The sequence below is a fragment of the Nannospalax galili genome, unplaced genomic scaffold, assembly GCF_000622305.1.
Source record: "Nannospalax galili isolate Female #2095 unplaced genomic scaffold, S.galili_v1.0 scaffold1266, whole genome shotgun sequence".
Taxonomy (NCBI): domain Eukaryota; kingdom Metazoa; phylum Chordata; class Mammalia; order Rodentia; family Spalacidae; genus Nannospalax; species Nannospalax galili.
The window spans coordinates 2,869-22,781 of NW_008354379.1; the positions used below are offsets into that span (position 1 = coordinate 2,869).

General features: G+C 40.5%; 1 pseudogene; it reads right to left on the reverse strand.

Moving 5' to 3' along the window:
• Positions 1 to 10,904: 10,904 nt before the first annotated feature.
• Positions 10,905 to 11,230, reverse strand: LOC103748824 (annotated as a pseudogene).
• Between the last annotated feature and the right edge of the window lie 8,683 nt (positions 11,231 to 19,913).

Sequence of the window (19,913 nt, forward strand, 5' to 3'; positions counted from 1 at the left end):
TTAATTTCCCACATGTAAATGATATAATTTGCATTTGTTTGGAATGCTGAATTTCATTTTCTATAGTCTACACTACTCTAGCCTGTCTAGACATTCATTTATTTACTGAGTGTTACTACATACCAACACTGAGCCCAAGACTAGAGATTGAGGGAACCAAGCAGAAGCCCTGCCAGCATGCAGATAACTTTCTGACGTGGTTCCGTCAACCCCATTGTGTCAACTGCAAGTCAGAAATTTATGTCTTCCCTACTAAACCAGAATATTTCACCCAAGATGGCTCAAACAAATTTTCATACTTGTACACTCGAAAGGAATGAGTTCAACAGTCAACTCACAATATGTTTGTGACAGTTATTTAGTGCTGACCTGGAAATGACATGTCGTTTATTTTTTTCAATACTTTTCTTCTCCAAAACAAGTAATTATGTTCTTAATATAAAAATATTATTGGTTATTAATATAAATATATCAATATAAGTATGTTACATTAATATAAATGTTATCACTGTAGAATATAAAACTTTTTAAACTTGTTTTTTATAAAAAAAAAAAAAAAAGAAACTATTTTTAGGGAGGCTGGAAAGATGTCTCAGTAGTTAAGGGAGTTGACTCCACTTTCAGAGGACCTGAGTTCAGTTCCTGGCACACATATCAGGCAGCTGACAACTGCCCATAACTCTATCTCCAGGGAATCTGATGCCCTCTTCTGGCCTGTTACTGGCATCTGCATATTTGTGTACACACACATATACGCACACACATATACGCGTACACACACACACACACACACACACACACACACTGAGAAAAGCTGTGGGAGAGCAAGCACACAGTCTACGCTGGGTGTATACTGTCATTAACGATCATCCTAGAAATCTGAAACATTTCCACACTGATGGAAACAAAGAGAAAACAGTACATAGTTTGAAAGGTAGAAAATGTTGCTAGAATTAGCTCCTAAAACAGCATATTTTCTCTTTTTAGGTCCAGTGAGTCTCAACTCTGCTATTCATTAGAATTATATAGGAATTTTAAGAAAAAAAAAAGGTAAGGGGCTAGAGAGATGGCTCAGTGGTTAAGAACACCGACTGCTCTTACAGAGGACCCAGATTCAGTTCCCAGTACCCACATGGTGGCTAACAACCCTCTGCACTCCAGTTCTAGGATATCCAACACTCTCTTTTGACCTCCTCGGGTACTGCATGCATGAGTGCATGGGCACGCACATGAGCGCGCGCACACACACACACACACACACACACACACACACACACACACACACATATCCAGGCAAAATACTCATACACATAAAAATAAACATAAATAAAAAATTAATTAAAATGTAAGAATCTCTTTCAAGCATGGGATGCTTGGTAGGTTACCCTGTTTGCAACAGATGAACCCAACTGAAAGACATCTGCAGACACAAATTAGACACTATAGGCCTTCTTATATACAAAGTACATTAAATTGGGTGGAGAGCAATAAAGGGATGGGGATGGGGAGGGGATCTAAGTATCAAATTATATAGTATGAAAATAGCAGAAATTCAGGGCTGGAGAGAAGGCTCAGTGGTTAACAACACTGGTTGTTCTTGCAGAAGACCCAGGTACAAATCCCAGCACCCACATGGCAGATAACAACTGTCTGCAACTCCAGTCCCAGGGAATCCGACAGCCTCTTCTGGCCTCCACGGGCATTGCATGACATGGGTGCACTTACCTACATGCAGGCAATACACACATACACATAAAATAAAATAAACATTTTTAAAAAAGAAAATAGCAGAAATTCAATTAAAAATGTAAAAAAATTAAAGCAATAAAATAAATTTTTTAGAAAGTAATAATGTTGGGGCTGGAGAGATAGCTCAACGGTTAAGAGCACTGAGTGCTCTTGCAGAAGACCTGGGTTCAATTCCCAGCACCCACATGGCAGCTACAAAGAGTCCTTAACTCCAGTTCCAGGGGGATCCAAAGCCCTCTTCTGACCTCCGCAGCATTACACGAAATGGGTACACTTACATACATGCAGGCAATACACTGATATACATAAAATAAAAATGATAAATTTTAAAAAATACTTATGTTGGCCCTGCAAGGTGGTACACGCCTTTAATCCTAGCACTCAGGAGGCAGAGGCAGGTGGAGCTCTGTGAGTTCAAGGTCAGTCTGGTCTATATAGTGTGTTCCAGGCCAGCTGGGGCTACAGGGGAGACTCTGTCTCAAAAGACCAAAAAGAAAGAAAAAAAAAAAAAAGAAAGAAAGAAACTAATGTCAAGTCTCCAGCCTTGCTGAGTTTGAATTAAGGACAAAGTCTAGCAAAAAGTTTTCCACTTGAGTCAGTGAGATGGCTCAATGGGTAAAGGCACTTGCTGCCAAGCCTGACAACCTGAGTTTAATCCCCAGAATCCACGTGGTAGAAGGAGACAACTGACTCCCGCAAGTTGTCCTCTGAAATAAAATTTTTAAAATTTAAAAGCTTTCTAGGGACTGGAGAGATGGCTCAGCAGGTAAGAACACTGTTCTTGCAGAAGACCCAGGTTCTAATCCCAGTACCCACATGGCAGCTAACAACTAATCCAGTTCCAGGGGATCCAGTGGCCTCTTCTGACAGCACAGGCATTGCACGACATGGGTGCACTTACCTACATGCAGGCATAACACCCATACACATAAAATAAAAATAATATTTTTTTAAGTATAAAAGCTTTCTGGTTGATTCTTCTGTGCAACCCAGTTGGAGAATCACTTTTCTAACCCATATTGCAACAACAAGACCATTTACTCTGAAGTCTGTGCTCTCCATTCAAATACCCCAGGCACTTAACTAACATGAGTCTAAAGGAGAACGGGCTGCCACATCTGTCACTCCAATGATCACCAGGGTTGAATGGGCTGATAGCGGCTGGGCAGGTGTCCCATTACCCTGCACAGCTCCACGTGCATCCTACCAGAAGCTGTATGCTCGGCAGAAGACCAGAACCTTCCATGACAGAGGAAGGCCATCTTTGGTCAAGGGTGCACAAGTAGTTGTGTTACCCCCGGCTAGAACCCCTGCTAGAAGCTCCCAAGGTTAAGTCGGGGGAGGGAACTCTTATTTGTTTATATATGTAGTTGTTTAATTTGTTAGTGATGCTGGGAATCAAACCTAGAGCCTTGTATATGTGAAATAGGCATGGAGCTATGAACCTAGCCTTAATTTTTTAGAAAAAAAATATAACTGAAGTAGGGGGTGGTGGCATACACACTCCGGAAGCTGAGGCAGGAAAATGGTGATTTCAAAGCTAGTCTGGGCTACACAGTGAGATCTTATCTCAAATAATAATAAAAAAGGAAACCCCAAAATGAAGTTCTCAGAATTCCCATTTTTATCTGTAGTGGCACAGCTACTGCAGTTACCTGGGAAGCTGACACACAAAGATAACAAATTCAGGGTCTACCTGGGTTACAGAGGAAGTTCAAGGGTAGCCTAGGCTACTTACCCCATATCAAAATAAAAAACAAGAAACAAGTATATAAAATATGTTATATATAATATAAAAAATAAATCAGGGCTAGGGATAAGCTCACGGGTAGAGTGCTTCCCCAGCACACATAATGTCAATCCCTAGCACTAGAACTACAAAAAAATTCAAAAATTCAAAAATCATGTAATTGGCATGTTTTATTCTATTGTCCTTTCTGCTCCTTTAATTATTTCAAATGCTCTTTTTTCCCACCTGCAAAAAAAAAAAAAAGTTTAGGAAATAAATGTGCTTTGCACAAGTAATTCAGGATTTCCAGTATTTTATCATATATGTCATATTTTGAAGTCTACAGCCTTATTTATTATTGTCTTTGTGTTTGTGTGTTTGCATGGGGGGGTGGGGGCTTGTGTACCACAGTGGCATGTGGAGGTCAAGAGACATCTGTGAGGCCAGTTCTTTCCCTCCACTTTTATGTGAGTTTCAGGGATGGAACTCAGGTTGCCAAACTTCCTTAGCAAGTGTCTTTACCCACCAAACTATCGCATTGGCCCACTACAGTATTTTAAATGACCCATTTTGTTCTTCTTAAAGTTGAAGACTGAGAGTGGAGTCACTGTGAGCATTAAAAATATGTGATGGAGTTTAAAAGATCTCAAGGCTCAGGATAGTGAGTGACTGTGTACCACCACCTTGTCACCTCAGGTCCTAACCCTGTTAAAAGCTCCTCCCATTTATTAGTTAACGGCTGTTCAGAAATGCCTTGTTCATTTCACAACTCCTGGGGGGCCTGGCCACTGGGGGTAGGTATTGGCCTGTTGAATTAATTCAAGATACAACTGAATTAATTCAATAACAGACACAGTTATTAGAAGAGATAAAAATAAAACATCAAATGGCAATACAAAATGATTCTGAGATTATAAGGGGAAGGGGTACTGACACTGCTGTTGAGAATACCTAGAAAACTTCTGTACAGTGTTTCATAATATCCACAGAAGAACAAAAATCTTACTCCTAAGTACTGCCTCAGAGAAAATTTAAAAACTTGACAGTCACTCAAAATCTTGTCCCTAAGTGTTATATATGGCTTTAGCCATAATTACCAAAACTGTACATAACCCAAAGAACTCTTTGAATAAACAAACGGGTACCTCCATACAAGGGAATAGTGCTAGTCAGTGAACAGGAAGGCACTACAGGCTGCTAAATCAAGTGAATCTGAAATATGCTATAATAAAAGGGAAGCCTCCAGGCTCACAGGACTGCACACTGTATTATTCTCTTGACGTGATTGAATAAAAGCAAGCCCTATGTCTTCTTAGAGCAGTTTCAAATTTTCTGGTTTAAATTAAGGTTTCTAATCCATTTTGAATTGATTTTTGTTCAGGGTGAGAGATCTACATCTAATCTTATTCTTCATCAGGCGAATATCCAGTTTTACCATTACCACTTGTTAAATCAGCTGTCTTTTTCCCAGTGCATGTTTTTGAGTCCTTCTTCAAATATTAGGTGGCTATGGCTATGAGGGTTTGTATCTGGGCCCTCTATTTTGTGCCACTGGTCTACAAGTCCGTTTTTGTACCAGAACCATGTATCTTTGTCACAACAACTCTATAAAATAATCTGAGGCCAGGTACTATAATTTCTCCAGATATCTGCTTACAATTGCTTTGGCTATTCATGGTCTGTTGTGAATTAAAGGACTGATTTTTATAATTCTATGAAGAGTGTTATTGGAATTTTGATGGGGATAACATTGAATTTAGCCACGTACCCAAAGGATTCCAAATCGTACTACAGAAATACTTGCATAATCATGCTTATTGATGTTTTATTTAAAAAAAGCAAGAAAATAAAATCAGCCTAGATGTCCATCAACAGATGAATAGAAAATGAAAATGCATTATATATACACAATGTAATTTTTATTCAGCAATAAAGAAAAATGAAATTTAAAGGAAAATGGATAGTTCTGGAAATTATTTTGAGTGAAGAATATATGGGGGAGTGTAGGTACATGTTGTGTAGCAATTTCCTCCTATTTAAAGCGTCCCATCTTAGAGGAAAGCTCCTCAGACAGAGGGTGTTAAAAGGGAGGTAGGGAGGTGAAACAAAGGTTTTGTAAGGAATCTCCTTAAGCTCAGGAAGTCCCTGAAACTTAACAGATACACTATGCTCCTCATTCCTCCTTCAAACATATATGAGCCCTAAGGACTTGCTCAGAGACATTCTCAGACAAGATGAGCTCCCTTGAAGAGGACCAGATCAGACCAGACCAGCCACCGGAAAGAGACAGAGACAGCTGAGCTGCCTAGAATACTATCAAGACCAGCTAAGCCACCTGAAAGAAGCAGGAACCAGCTGTGCTTTCTAACAGAAGCAGAGACCAACCAAGCTGTTAGGAAGAGACAGAGACCAACCAAGATCTCTGGAAGGGGCTCGGACCAACTGAGCTGCCTGGAACAGACACTCTCCAACCTGTTAGGCTGCATGAAGGTTGTGCAGTACACTCCAAGTTTCCTGCTTTCATGAGCTGTCACCTATTCTTGGGGTGATGCCGCTGACTTTGAACCATTTCTGCTCCTGTAAGTAACCCCTCACCCATACTTCTGTAAGCAACCCCAATAAAATTCGCTGGTTCATCAAGTTGGACCTGGGTAGTATTCTTACTTTGGTCTGTTGTTGGTTCCCTCATACTTGGCACGCAAGACCTCCGTCATTCAAAATGTGTTGGGCTCTTGCCCCACCAGCAAGCAAACAAATAGCTCTGCAGCAGACATCAGCTGGAGAGCTCCTAACTGAATGATAGTCTAGCACCATGAACCTGGAGATGTGTAAGATAGGGTTCAACCCCCAAGACTGTCCTGCCCCAACTTCAGGTATCAGCTGAAAGACCTAGTTTGATTGACAAGCTACAAACAGTTCCCACAACCTCCTCAACATCTATTAATTTGCTACGGCGGCTCAAAGAACTCAGGGACTGTATATTCCCTAGTTTATTATAAGGGGCATAGATGAAGAGATGCAGATGCCCCATGGAGCACCTGTGCTGTATGCAAGTATCACTCTCCTGGGACCTGGATGGGCTCAGCTACCAAGACACTCTATGAACCCTGCCCTATGGGGTTTTATGCAGATTTATTGCACAATCATGACTGAAGCCTAGGAAACCAAGTAGCTACATGATTACATATATAGGGTATAATCAAATGCTGATAGGCCAAACAGGGAAACCCAGAGAGGCCTGTTGTTCAGATTCCTCCTGGCTTCTCTGCAGCATTCATTCCTCCTAGGCACAGCGCAGATCCATTTCGAAACCAGGGCCTTACTACCAGACTGAGTCAGAGAGTTGGCTAGCACTAAGACAAAAAAAAAAAAAAATGCAAAATACAGAGTAGATTATGATCTGCCTTGGAGAAGAGAAATTCTAGTTTCTATGGTCTGCACTGGGGAGGGAGTTATAAGCCCTAGGATGTGGGTAAAAACTAAGAGATAGGCATCATATCATAAAAATATCTCTTAAAGGGCAAAATAGAGCAGAAAACCAATTAACAGTTGCCCAGGGGTAAGACAAGAGGCTGATTACAAAGCACACTGGGGAAATTTCATGCCAACTTTTCTCTGTCATGGTGATGGCTACACCACTACATGCATAGTCAAAGCTTATCACATTATATAATGAATTCCACTATATGCAAATGATCCTTCGGTAAATTTGATATTTTCTTTAAGAAACTCCATAGAGAAAAACCCTCTCATCGAGGGAACTAGTTGATAAATCGATGCAGATGAAAAAGCAAAACGGAAAGCTGTTTGTTTAGATTTCATGATATCATCCAACTGGCTTTGCTTGGTTGAAAAGCTTCCCTAAAGCCACAGCAGCCACTTCAACCATGGAAGCACACAGTGCAAACAGCAGCTCTGAGAATCATGCTTAGCATGTAAAGCTCCCCTTTTGTGTAATGAAGGAGATATTTCAACATCTCTTGGTGAAATACTGCTTTATTACTTTCCCCACAACAAAATAAAACTGATCATGATGTATGACGAGAACCGAAGAAATGGCTGGTAATTCTGAAAATCAAAACGAAACCAAACAAAACAAAAGCTGAAAAGGTCCCTGAGAGCTGTTGGTCATACACCTAGCATGACTCTTGCAAACAAGGAAAAGTCTGTACGTCAGGGCAGCCGTGGGGCCAGTGACACCACACCAGCAGCACTGCTCACCTGTGAACTTGGCAGAAACACATACACGGGCCCCATAGAGACATGAACCAGAATTTAGTCAACTCCTGCTCAGCCACCTCAGGTCAACAGGTGAGGATGTGCCATCAAAGGTGGCTGACTGGGCAACATTCAAAACCTCAGGCAAGCATTGTTGTCTGTCCTCATCTGTGCAGTCAAATGTACACACGTCTGCCCTTTCTACATTCTTATATGTATATGATGATGATGATGATGATGATGATGTGTGTGTGTGTGAATAAGGTGTATGTGTTCATGTGTGTATTCCTGTATGTGCCTGTAGGCATGAGCATGCCATGGTCCCTGTGTAGTGGTCAGGTGACAACCTCAATGCCAGTCCTCACCTGTGTTGTTTATTTTTATCAACTTGACACCAACTAGAGACACTGGGGAGAGGGAACCTAAACGGAGGATTTCCTCCATGAGATTGGCCTGCGATCTTCAAGTACCTTTTAGTAGAAAAATATTTTTATCAGGTTCAATAAGAGTTCATCAAGTACAAGGCTTTATTTATCTTCATTAAATTACCAATGTCTCCTCTTGGAATCCTGTTTTATTGATACTAACCTGCCCATGGTATCCAAGGAACATGAACTCCTAATTTCATACAAGAAAACATCTCCTCTTTGATCACCTAGGAACTGAGATTCCATCTGATGGTACTGCCCATGGTTCTTCAGTAGGTGCAGGCTCAGAATTTTTTGAACATCTATTTAGGTACAATATTACCAAGATCGATCGGCTGACACCTCAACTCCATACACACTTGTTCTCCCAACTGTTGGATGTTACTTATTTCATCCCTATTTGCTACTGACCACCTTAAGAATTTTTCAACAAAGCCAAGTGTCGTGTTTCAGAGCTATAACTTCAGCACTGGGAAGACAAGGAGACCAGTGTCAGTTCAAACCCAGCCAGGGCTACATAGCGAGATCCTGTTTCAAGGACAAAAATCATACAATCTCCTCAATAGGACAAATAACCCATCAGGTCATATGCTTTTTGTACTTTATTTTAAAACTATCCTGATATATTTAATAGCAGTATCAATTGCCTATTTTCAAGTGCTTTCTCAAATTTTTTTTAATTTTATTATTTTTATTTTACATGTATGTGTGTATTGCCTGCATGTAGGTAAGTACACCCATGTCAAGCAATGCCTGCGGAGGACAGAAGAGGCTGTTGGATCCCCTGGAGTTACAGACAGTTGTTAGCTGCCACGTGGATGCTGGGATTTGAACCTGGGTCTTCTGCAAGAACAGCCAGTGTTCTTAACCGCTGAGCCATCTCTCCAGCCCCATCTCATAGATTAGTTTATATAAGACGATACCAGGAGGTTGGGGATGCTGCTCAGTCCTGGAGCACTTTTTAGCATGCATAAGATCCTCAATTCTATCCTCAGCACTGCAAAATCTAAACAAATAAATATTAAAAGATGTATTATTTTATAAAACTCACTTCCTGCTTTTATAAAGATATGAAAAACGGTTTTTTGGCTTACAAGAGGCTACCAGATCTCCTCCCATTCACCTTCCTACCACCACGTCCTAACACTTTCACCTGCCCTCACTGCACGCTACAGCCCACTGACCTCCTCCCCAGCCTCTGGGCCTTTGCACCTGTTGTTCTACCTACCAGGCATTCCCTTGGTTTCAATCTCCCACTTCCTTCTCCACGCCTTAGCTGTTGGTTCACATATCATTTCCTCAGAAGTCCAAGTCCTCTGACCCCAAGCGGCCTTTTGGGCTGCTTTTTCCCTGCTCAAACTAACCTTTAGAATGCTGGTCCACTGGCAGCACTATTACACAATCTGCTAGCCAGTGCCCAATACAAACTGAGATTGAATCAGTGAGTAGAAAGAGAACAGTACCTGCAGGCTCCACATTACAAAGCTGAAGCCCCACTACCCACTGGATGATGTCAGTTCAGACCGGGAGCAAGCGAGGGAAACCAAACTTCTCTGACATCATTCTGTGCTGTTTTTACTATCTTTCACTATCTTAAGCAAAGCCTACAGAATATTGTAACTTGTGCTATTATAACGTGTCATATTTTCAACTTTTACTAAAGGTTCAACTTCAACCTGATTAACTTTAGGATTAATATCTTTATCTCAACAATTCCTCAGCCTGGGTAAAGTGCTGAGTTTTTATTTACTTATTTATTTCCTTAACATAAAAACTCCATTGACCTTTTATCTTGGCAGCATGCCTGGTCTTAAACATCTATCAAATAAATCAAAAAAGGAGAGTTTAAATAACCATTATGCCCACTAAGTAAATGTTTGTATCTATAAACTAGAAAGTCAGAAGTGATGTTTAGGAAAATGTACTTGGCCCTGTAGATTGAGTTTTAAGTATCTCTCTTTTATCATTCCTAAGTACTTACTGTTGACATAAAAGATAAATACAATACAGCGTTTTACCAAAAGAATCATTGCAATGTTTACACATTTTTGCAATAACTGAAGACATATGCTGATCTAGACAAATACCTCATATCTAGATATATGAAGAAAAAGTAACTTCATTTAATAGATATTAAGCTTCTACCTGAAGCTTCCATGGGATTGAAGATTAATCTATAAATTGTACTAATATTCAAAATACTGAATACTGCCTAATTACTACATTTACATTGTAGATGCAAGAAATTTAGTGGAAGAACAGAACTTCCTCCCTCAGCTCTAACATGCCAAAGTTCTGTAACTAAATTGTGAAACATTTAAAGCCCCAATAAACTAAAGTGATAAAGACCTAGGGTGGAGAATTTTCTAATAAAAATTAAAAATGGTATCAAGAACAAAAATGGCATTATCTCATTCAGCATATCCAACAGATCAGGGTCCAGTCACGTCAATTACCACAGCACTATTGGTCTATGGAAGCAGAAAAAGAAGTCCAATGCTCACAATCACTGCCCGGAAGGGACAACAGTAATTGAACTCATAGAATACAGAAATAATTCCTGTTACTTCAATATGCAGAGAGTTAAATACACACATCCACCATGGGGAAAAAAAGACAAGAACTATGCTCCTTTACATTTTCAACATTTTTCAAACAATTACAATAGATATTTATTTAAAGTAAGACATCTGCAGAGCAAACCTTAAATTATGATTCAGATTGAACCAATTTCATAAAAATACTAGTAGCAGTTACACCCGCAGATCTCAACTACAAAATTACTTCTTTGCCCATTTTTCTCTATCTTGTCTTTCCCAAATAAAACTTCAGAAGCAGCTCAAGGTAGAATTTACCCTCCCCAGATTTTGTCCATTGTTCCTTCGGCAGCATCTGAAGGCTCTTGTTCAGGTCCAGGGCTCTCTTACTGCACAACATCTCGTTCTAGAGGTTCTTGTGAAGACTTAGGGCTTCTTTCACATCCTCATTCTCCTCTATTGTATCATCTCACATTAACCTCAGTTTGTTGAATCCTGCTACATTGTAATACCATCTCAAACACATCCAGCCACCAGCCTGACCCTGCAGCAGGAAGCCTGCCCCCCATTTTGACCTGCACTGGCCTTGAGGCTTTTAACAAGGTGTGTTTCAGCACTTGTTTTCATAATCAGCACTTGAAGAGAACTAGAACTCAGGTCTGCTAACGCCTGGGAAGTACTCCATCTACACCTCTTTTTTAGGGTCCAGTCTCTTCATTTTATGAGGGTCTAAGTGACAACATTGCTCACAACTCTTAAAAACCAGAAGGGACTAAGTAAGGGGGTATTCATATTTTAACAAGGCTCTATCAAAGTTATGGACTACTAGAAGGAGCATTTATTTCAAGACAAATAAATTACTATTAAGTAAAACACACATAAAAGAAGCTTTCTTCCCAACAGTACCTAACAACCATATCCAGGAACAAAAGGCAATACCTTATTGGAACTTCGAGATGCAGCAAGATTTAAGCAATAAATTTTATGGAACCTAATCGTACAATTTAGAGTCCTTTATGATAACACTCAAGTCAATCCATCTACTTGAGTTAATAATTAGTTTAAATGCTACAAGTTATACTGCACACAAGGTACATGATGATACAGCATTTTGCAACTCTAATATTTACTACTCTAATTAAAAATATGACAAACATTATTTAACAAGAAACAGGAAGCCAGGTATGATAGTTCATACCTATAATCACAATACCCAGGAGACTGAGGGAGGACTCCAAGTTTGAGGCCGGTCTGTGCTACACAGTGAGTTCCAAGTCATCATAAGAAAAAGAGTGAGACTCAGTCTCAAAAAATGAAAACCAAAGCAAGCAAGCAAACAAACACACCCAGGCCTCTTAAATCACACACATTCCAAGTTCAGATCTCAAGCCACTTCTACAATTTCAAGGCTCCTAGTGTGCTACAAAATGAATAGCTATCAAAATATGCAGTTTCTTTATTTAAATGTTTAACTGTAACACCATAATATGACTATGCTACAGGGTACAGTAATATCACTAAATCCCTCATAAAATGAAGGAACTGGGGCCTCTAACGAGGTATATAGATAGAACCCTGATCTGAGATACACAGTTTAGACTACTTTCCTACTGCGATGTGGTAGTGAGACATGAAAGTTCTCAAACACACACTGTATTTCAATCCAACCAGGACACAAAGGTATCTATAAGCTCATTGAGAGATAGCAGAAATATGCAACCTGAAGCCAAATGATAGGCCATGTTTTCAGGGCCCTAATCTCCTCAGTAACACCCTGAAATTTACTTAGAGATTTGCTATATGGACAAGGTGGCTCAGGATCAGTCATGATACTAAGATGACAATAAACAAGTACTTAGATACTCATGATCTTGTATTTGTAGATTGTCCCTATGTCAAATACAAAAGACTGAAATTATACAATTACACTAGTTCAACACCAAATACAGTAGGTTGAAAATGAGGTAAGGAGGGGGCTGGAGCGGTGGCTCAGTGATTAAGAACACCAGCTGTTCTTTCAGAGGATTGGGGTTTGGTTCCCAGCATCCACACAGAAGCTAACAACTGTTCATGTCTACAGAACCAGGGAATCCAATGTCCTCTTCTGACCTCCATGTGCATTGCATGACACAGGTGCACTTACATACATGAAGGCATAACACTCATAAAATCAAAATAATAAATAAAATATTTTTAAAACTGTTTTTTTTTTTAAAAAAAAAAAAAGAAGAAGAAGAAGAAGAAAATGAACTAATGATTCATGTGTTTGGATAGCAATGAAAGAAACCAGAGTGGAGGGAGGGAAAGGAGGACTACCACACTGTCTTTAATACAGCTGCATGAATCACGCTCCTCTGCCCATAGACGTATGTGAACTCTTGACGGAAGAGACAGTCCAAAATACATACACTATTGTTTCCTGTACTTATGATGAAGTTCAGTTCACAAATTAGGCACAGTAAGAGATTTTAAAGGTTAGTAATAGTAAGTGACGTGGTGACGCACGCCTAATCCTAAGACTTGGGAAGCAGAGGCAGGCTGAGCTCCATGAGTTCAAGGCCAGCCTGGTCTACATAGCGAGTTCCAGACCAGCTGGGGCTATAGGGAGACCCTGTCTCAAAAAGACAAAAAAAAAGAAAAGAAAAAAGAAAGAAAGACAACTTAGTAATATTAGTACTAGAACAAATAAAATATATACTACAGTAAGTTATTTTAAATTAGTGAATATTTTATTTCTGGGATTTTCCGCTTAATATATTTTGACCAATGTTGATCTCAAGATAATTGAAAGGTCAGAAAGCAAGACCACAGGCAAGGGGGTACTGCTACAGGAAGAGCTGAGTAGCCCAGCTCAAGGTGTCTTTGAAGGCACCGGATATTGGAAATATGAAACCAGAACTGGGAGCCACTGAGGCAGTGGAATGAGACTGAAGAAAGAAAGGACTAAGTGAGAACTCCTATCACTACGATTTAGATGACTGCAAACAAGCAGGGTAGATATGCTCTAGAACAGGTCTAGTAGAGAACTGGGGGAAGGAAGCCAGAGCCAGGTACCATTGTAGCTCACCAAAAAAAAGAAAAACAGAATAATCTGGATAAAAAGACATCCAAAGACTGGAGCTTTCACAAACAAAATTCCAAGTTCTTCTCCACACTAGACTGTGTGACACTGCTGTTCCCTTATACTACAGGTCTGTATTTAAACATTTTAAACAAGGACCTGCAAAGCAGCCTAAGGGCTGTCCTCCACACTCAGATAAAATCCCAGGACCACCACCACCAGCAGCAGCAACTGCGTCACCAACCTACAGTTTATTAGAAATGCTAATCTCTGATCCCATTTCAGATCTACTAAGTCAGGATAGAATATCTAAATGTACCTTAAATGCACATTAAAATGTGAAAAGCGTTAACTTGCACAATGGGATCTACTCTGCTTTGCCCCTCTGATCATCTTCTATCACCCCTGTACTTATTCAGTATCACTAGGCTTCTTCTTCTTCTTTTCTTTTTTTAATCTTTTTGAGACAGGGTCTCCCTGTAGCCCCAGCTGACCTGGAACTCACTACGTAGGCCAGGCTGGCCTTGAACTCACAGAGATTTGCCTGCCTCTGTCTCCCAAGTGCTGGCATTAAAGAAAGGCATGAGCCACCACAGCAGATCACTGGGCTTCTTGCTATTCCTCTAAGATATCAGGGTCCCTCCAGTCCACAGCCTTTGTTCCTGCTACTTGAGAATGCTCCAAGCAAGACTCCTTCCTCTCCCTCCCCTTCTTTATGTCTTGCTTACCCACTGTCTCTATGAAGGTGCTCTTAGTCAATCATTCACAGCTAAAAATAAAAAGCCCAGATATTCCCTTTGCCCTGCGTGTGTGTGTGTGTGTGTGTGTGTGTGTGTGTGTGTGTGTGTGTTTCTTATTAATCAAATTTTATTAGGACTCGGGGCTGGAAAGATGGCTCAGCGGTTAAGAACACCGGTTGTTCTTGCAGAAGACCTAGGTTCGAATCCCAGCACCCACATGGCAGCTAACAACTGTCCGTAACTCCAGTCCCAGGAGATCTGACAGCCTCTTCTGTCCTCCACAGGCATTGCAAGACACAGGTGCACTTACCTATATGCAGGCAATACATGCATACACATAAAATAAAATAAAATAAAATTTTATTAGTACTCACAAAAACTACAGCATATAGAAGTATTCAAAGACTGAAAAAACATAATTAAAAATTCAAATTTCCCTATAAGGTATCAGCTTTTTGTGGAATCATACATGGACACTACCCATTTAAGGACTTGCTTTGCAATGAAAATGTGTTTTATCTTGAGAGAGGACTCAAAGGATTTACACAAAGTGTATCATATATCAGTATGCCTTTTTAAAATATTTTATTTATTATTTTTATTTTCTGTGTATGCATGTATTGCCTGCACGTAGGTAAGTACACCCATGTCATGCAATGCCTGCAGAGGACAGACGAGGTTGTTAAATCCCCTGGAACTGGAGCTACGGACAGTTGTTAGCTGCCACGTGGGTGCTGGGATTCAAATCCAGTTCTTCTGCAAGAACAGCCAGTGTTCTTATCCACTGAGCCATCTCTCCAGGCCCTGCCTTTTTTTTTTTTTTTTTTTTTTTGGACAGGGTCTTACTACGTAGCACTGGCTGACCTGGAACTTGCTGTATAGATAAAGCAGGATGGTCTCGAACTCACAGAGATCAGCCTAGCCTGCATCTACCTCCCGCATTCTGGGATCAAAGGGATGTGGCCCCACTCAGCATAGGCATTTTAAAAATTACCCTTTCTTAAGGTATAGTATACCCACATGTGCATTTGTTTACATATATGCATGTACATATAGGCTAGGATCCAGATATAAGGGAGAACATAAGGCTTTTTTCTTTCTGAGATTGGGTGACCTCACTTAATACACATTCAATTCATTTTTCCATACTTTTTTGCCTATGTTCCAGATTTTTATGTATGTACCAGATTTTCCAATTCCTTGCTATAGTGAATAGAGTAACAATAAACATGGAGGCACAAATATCTTTAGGATAGGGTATGGAGTTCTCTGGGTATATACCAAGGAGTGATAGCGGGCCATTCGGTAGCTCTATATCTACTATTTTGAGAAACTTCCATACTGATATCCATAATGGCTGTACTAGTTTGCAATGCCAACCAACAGTGAATAAGGGCTTCTCCTCCCCCCACATCTTTTCTAACATTTGTTGTCAGATTTCTTGATGACAGCCTTTCTGACTGGGATGAGGTGGTATCAAAGTAATTTTATTTCCTTAATAACTACTAGACCTGTTGAACACACTTTAAAAGTAGTTGTTGGCCTTATATTTGAAAACTGCCTATTCAATGCATTAGCCCATTTGTTGACTGGCAGTTTATTTCCTTGATATTTAATTTCTGCAGTTCTTTATAAATTCTAGACACCTGCCCCTACCCAAGCCAGTGGCCAGCACCAGCCCTCTAGGTATGTGAGTAAAGCCATCCTTGGCTAACTAGCAAATGATATGGAATCTACCAACTAATTCACAGCCTCATAAGAAACAGTGATTGTGGTGTTAAGCCAAAGAGCTACGCAACTTATTCTGAAGCAAGAAGATACACTGCACCTATGAGTATATAAATTCCTATAGTGTAGGGCTAGTGTGCACTGCTGGTGCTTAGCATGGTATGGGTATTCTGAAACATTTTCATTCTGCTGAAGGACAGAACGATGGCACAGATAAAGTCAAAGTAAAACCAGTGAACCAGAGATGGCCTCCATACTCAGGGGCTGGAAAGTGGTCAAAAGACTTTATGGGTTTACTGCAGCCTTTGCTTTTTTCAGAACTTTGTTAAAAAAATAAAATTTTGCCTACCTTGATAAAATATTTTAGAAAAAGAAAAAATAATCCACAGGGCTGGAGAGATGGCTCAGTGGTTAAAAGCACTGACTGCTCTTGCAGAGGACCCGGGTTCGATTCCCAGCACCCACATGGTGGCTAACAACTGCCCATAACTCCAATTCCAGGGGAATCCAATGCCTTCTCTGACCTCTGAGAGCACTGCACGACATATGTGCCCCCACCTACATGCAAGCAATATACTAATTTCCTTTAAAAAGAAAATCCACATGTCCATATGCAGTATATCTTTTTTTTTTAAGCAGTTAAGCCCCATGATGCCTAACTTGCTTAAGACTACAAAGCCATGTGACCTTTAAAATATTTTTCACATTATGAAGCACTTATGTTCTCCACTTTATAAGTTCTTCCAGCTTTTAGCTGATCAGGAATCAGTGAACCAAGTCACTGCATGTCACTTTAGCTCTGTCTTGCCAAAGAAGAAAAATCTGCCGCTTTGGACTCAGTTCAACAGTTGGAGACTTAGGCCATTGCACTTTACATCTCAGATGTTCCCTACTGTGTCCACATCACATAAATCAGGGAAGGCAGGATCCCAAGGGCTGTAGTAAGGCCAGCTCTCCAGCAAGGAGAAAAGAGCACACACTGGAAAGGGCAGCAGACTGAAGGGGGTTCTGCAGCACTGGGAGTGGGTGTCACAACCCTGAAAGTACATGAGACCCTGAAGAAGGCACAAGCAAGCACTACAAGTAAGCAGACAGACCGTCCTCTGGTCAGCAATCTTGTCTTTGTTTGTTAGAGCTGAGCTGTCTCTATGTTACACAGACTGGTCTTGAATTCCTAGGCTCAAATGATCCTCCTGCCTCAGTCTTCCAAGTAGTTGGCACTACAAGAACAGTCTTTTGAAATACAAAATTAGGGGCTGGAGAGATGGCTCAGCAGGTAACAGCACTCGCTGCTCTTGCAGAGGACCTGAGTTTGGTTCCCAGCACTCACATGGAGGCTAATAATCATTTGTAACTCCAGTTCCAGGGGCTCCTACACCTTCTGGCTTCTGTGGGCATTGTACAACACTGTGTGCTTACACACATGCAGATAAAACACTCATACAGATAAAGTAAAAGTAATAAATACAATATTTTTAAATTTATAAAAATACAAAATTAATAAATTATTTCACTTGGTGGGGAAGAATAAAAGATAAACTGTCTGACTTCCCAGAAAGGAAGGGGGAAACCCTTGAAACTTCTGAACAGGTTTACCATTCAGTAACTGGAATATCTGAACTCACAGGCCAAATCTCATTGTAATAAAAAGATAAACAACTCTGAGACAACTGAGATCTAGGGTGCTCAGGGCTTCTTTCAGGATGTATGAATCTCCTCTAAACAATAAAATCATGTCAACATACTTGCAAAGATCTAACATATATCTCTCTCTCTCCTGATTTTCTTGTTGGGAAACAAACAATTAGCAATTGAATGATGAACAAAATGTAAAGCGGAGATCATTTAGGACTGTATATTAAACCAGAGTTCTTCCCCAATCTCTTTTTCTCTTTCCATCACACATCTTAGTCTACAGTACATACAGATTAAAGGGAGACACTCGGCAACGGTCACTTAGCTGATCCAGTCTTCTCGTTCACACACCTCACTGCTCCCCACAACCAAGTCCGACAACTCCAATAAGGCCAAGATAGAGAAACTCGATAAGTCTAAATTGAAGAAGTCAGAAACTCCAGAGAAAATCCTCTACCTTCAAAAGAAGTGACTGAACCAGGAATGATGGAGAATGCCTTTAATCCCAGCACTCAGGAGGCAGAGGCAGGTAGATCCCTTTGAGATCAAAGCCAGCCTGGTCTACATTTCAAGTCCTGGGCCAGCTGGGGTTACAGGGAGACCCTGTCTCCAAAAGACCAAAAAGAAAAGAGAAAAGAAAAAAAAATGATTGAACAGGAGAAGCAAGCAGGCAATTCACTATCTGCCTCTCCCATCTGTGGGTCTGGCTGGTAGGGAAGGAAAAGACTTGCATGTTGGTGAAGGAAAGAGCTGGGTGGGAGGTAGTGAAATTTAGAGTAAAATTCAAGATGATCCATGATGTCGTGTAAGCTGTAAAATGCAGTTTAATCAGAGTGTCATTTTTTTGTTGTTGTTCAAGTGATTTTAATTTATTGGAACACAGGATTTTTAATATGCAAATAAAAAGTTTTAAAACCTGAGGAAAAAAAAAAGACAAAACTATTAGGATTGGACTTTTGCATTAATCAGAATGAACAAAGTTTCACTGCAGTTAACAGGTGATCCCCGAAACTGAGCAAACTGAGACCACAAAGTTCCTCTCTAGCTGGTGCACTAGAGGCTCATGAGAACACCTTGTGAACCCAGACTAATGAAACATCCATCATGTGAGCTCTGCAATCACCCAGGTAGAAGGCCACTGGCAGGAGTCACTAACTGACTGTTAATGAAGGGACATGTCACTTCTGTACACATTTTGTTTGCCAACTGAAGTCACTTGACCACACATAACTCCAAATACCAAGAGATTAGCAATGAATGTCATCAGTAGTCTGAGTACTTTGCAGCCACCTATCCATTTCAGAATGTTTATGAGGCCATTTCAACTGTAAGAAATCATGGTACCATCTGGCAGCTTGAAGATGAACCAAACAGAAATCCTGCCTTTAAAGTAATTACTGGCCAGGACTGTTTGCACACACCAGTAATCCAAGCTACTCAGGAGGGTGAGGCAGGACGACCACATGTTCAAGATCTGCCTGGGCTACAGAGTTCAACGCCAGCCTGTGCTACTTAATGAGACCCTGTCTGTCTTCAAACTTAAAAATACAAAAATGAGGCTGGATTAAAGGCACATGCTTTTAATCCCAGAATTCAGGAGGCAGAGGCAGGTGGATTTCTATGTGTTCCAGGCTAGCCAGAGCTTTATAATGAGATGCTGTCTCAAAAAAACAAAAACAAGGGATGGTATAGCCCAGAGTAGTATGCTTGCCTAGAGGCACAAGGTCCTGGGTTCAATGCCTCAATGCCCAGTATGAGAGAGAGAGAGAGAGAGAGAGAGAGAGAGAGAGAGAGAGAGAAATTAAGAAGTTACTATCTTAACGATAAAAACGAGAATGATAAATTCCACGGGATCCTGGTGCGGTGGCGCACACCTTTGATCTTAGCACAGGATGCAGAGACAAGCGGATTTCTGTGAGTTTGAGGCCAGCCTGGTTCTACATAGCGAGTTCTAGGTCAACTGGGGCTACAAGGAGACTCTGTCTCAAAAACACCCCCAAAAGAAAGAAAGAAAGAAAGAAAGAAAGAAAGAAAGAAAGAAAGAAAGAAAGAAAGAAAGAAGAAAAGAAAGAAAGAAAGTAAAGTAAA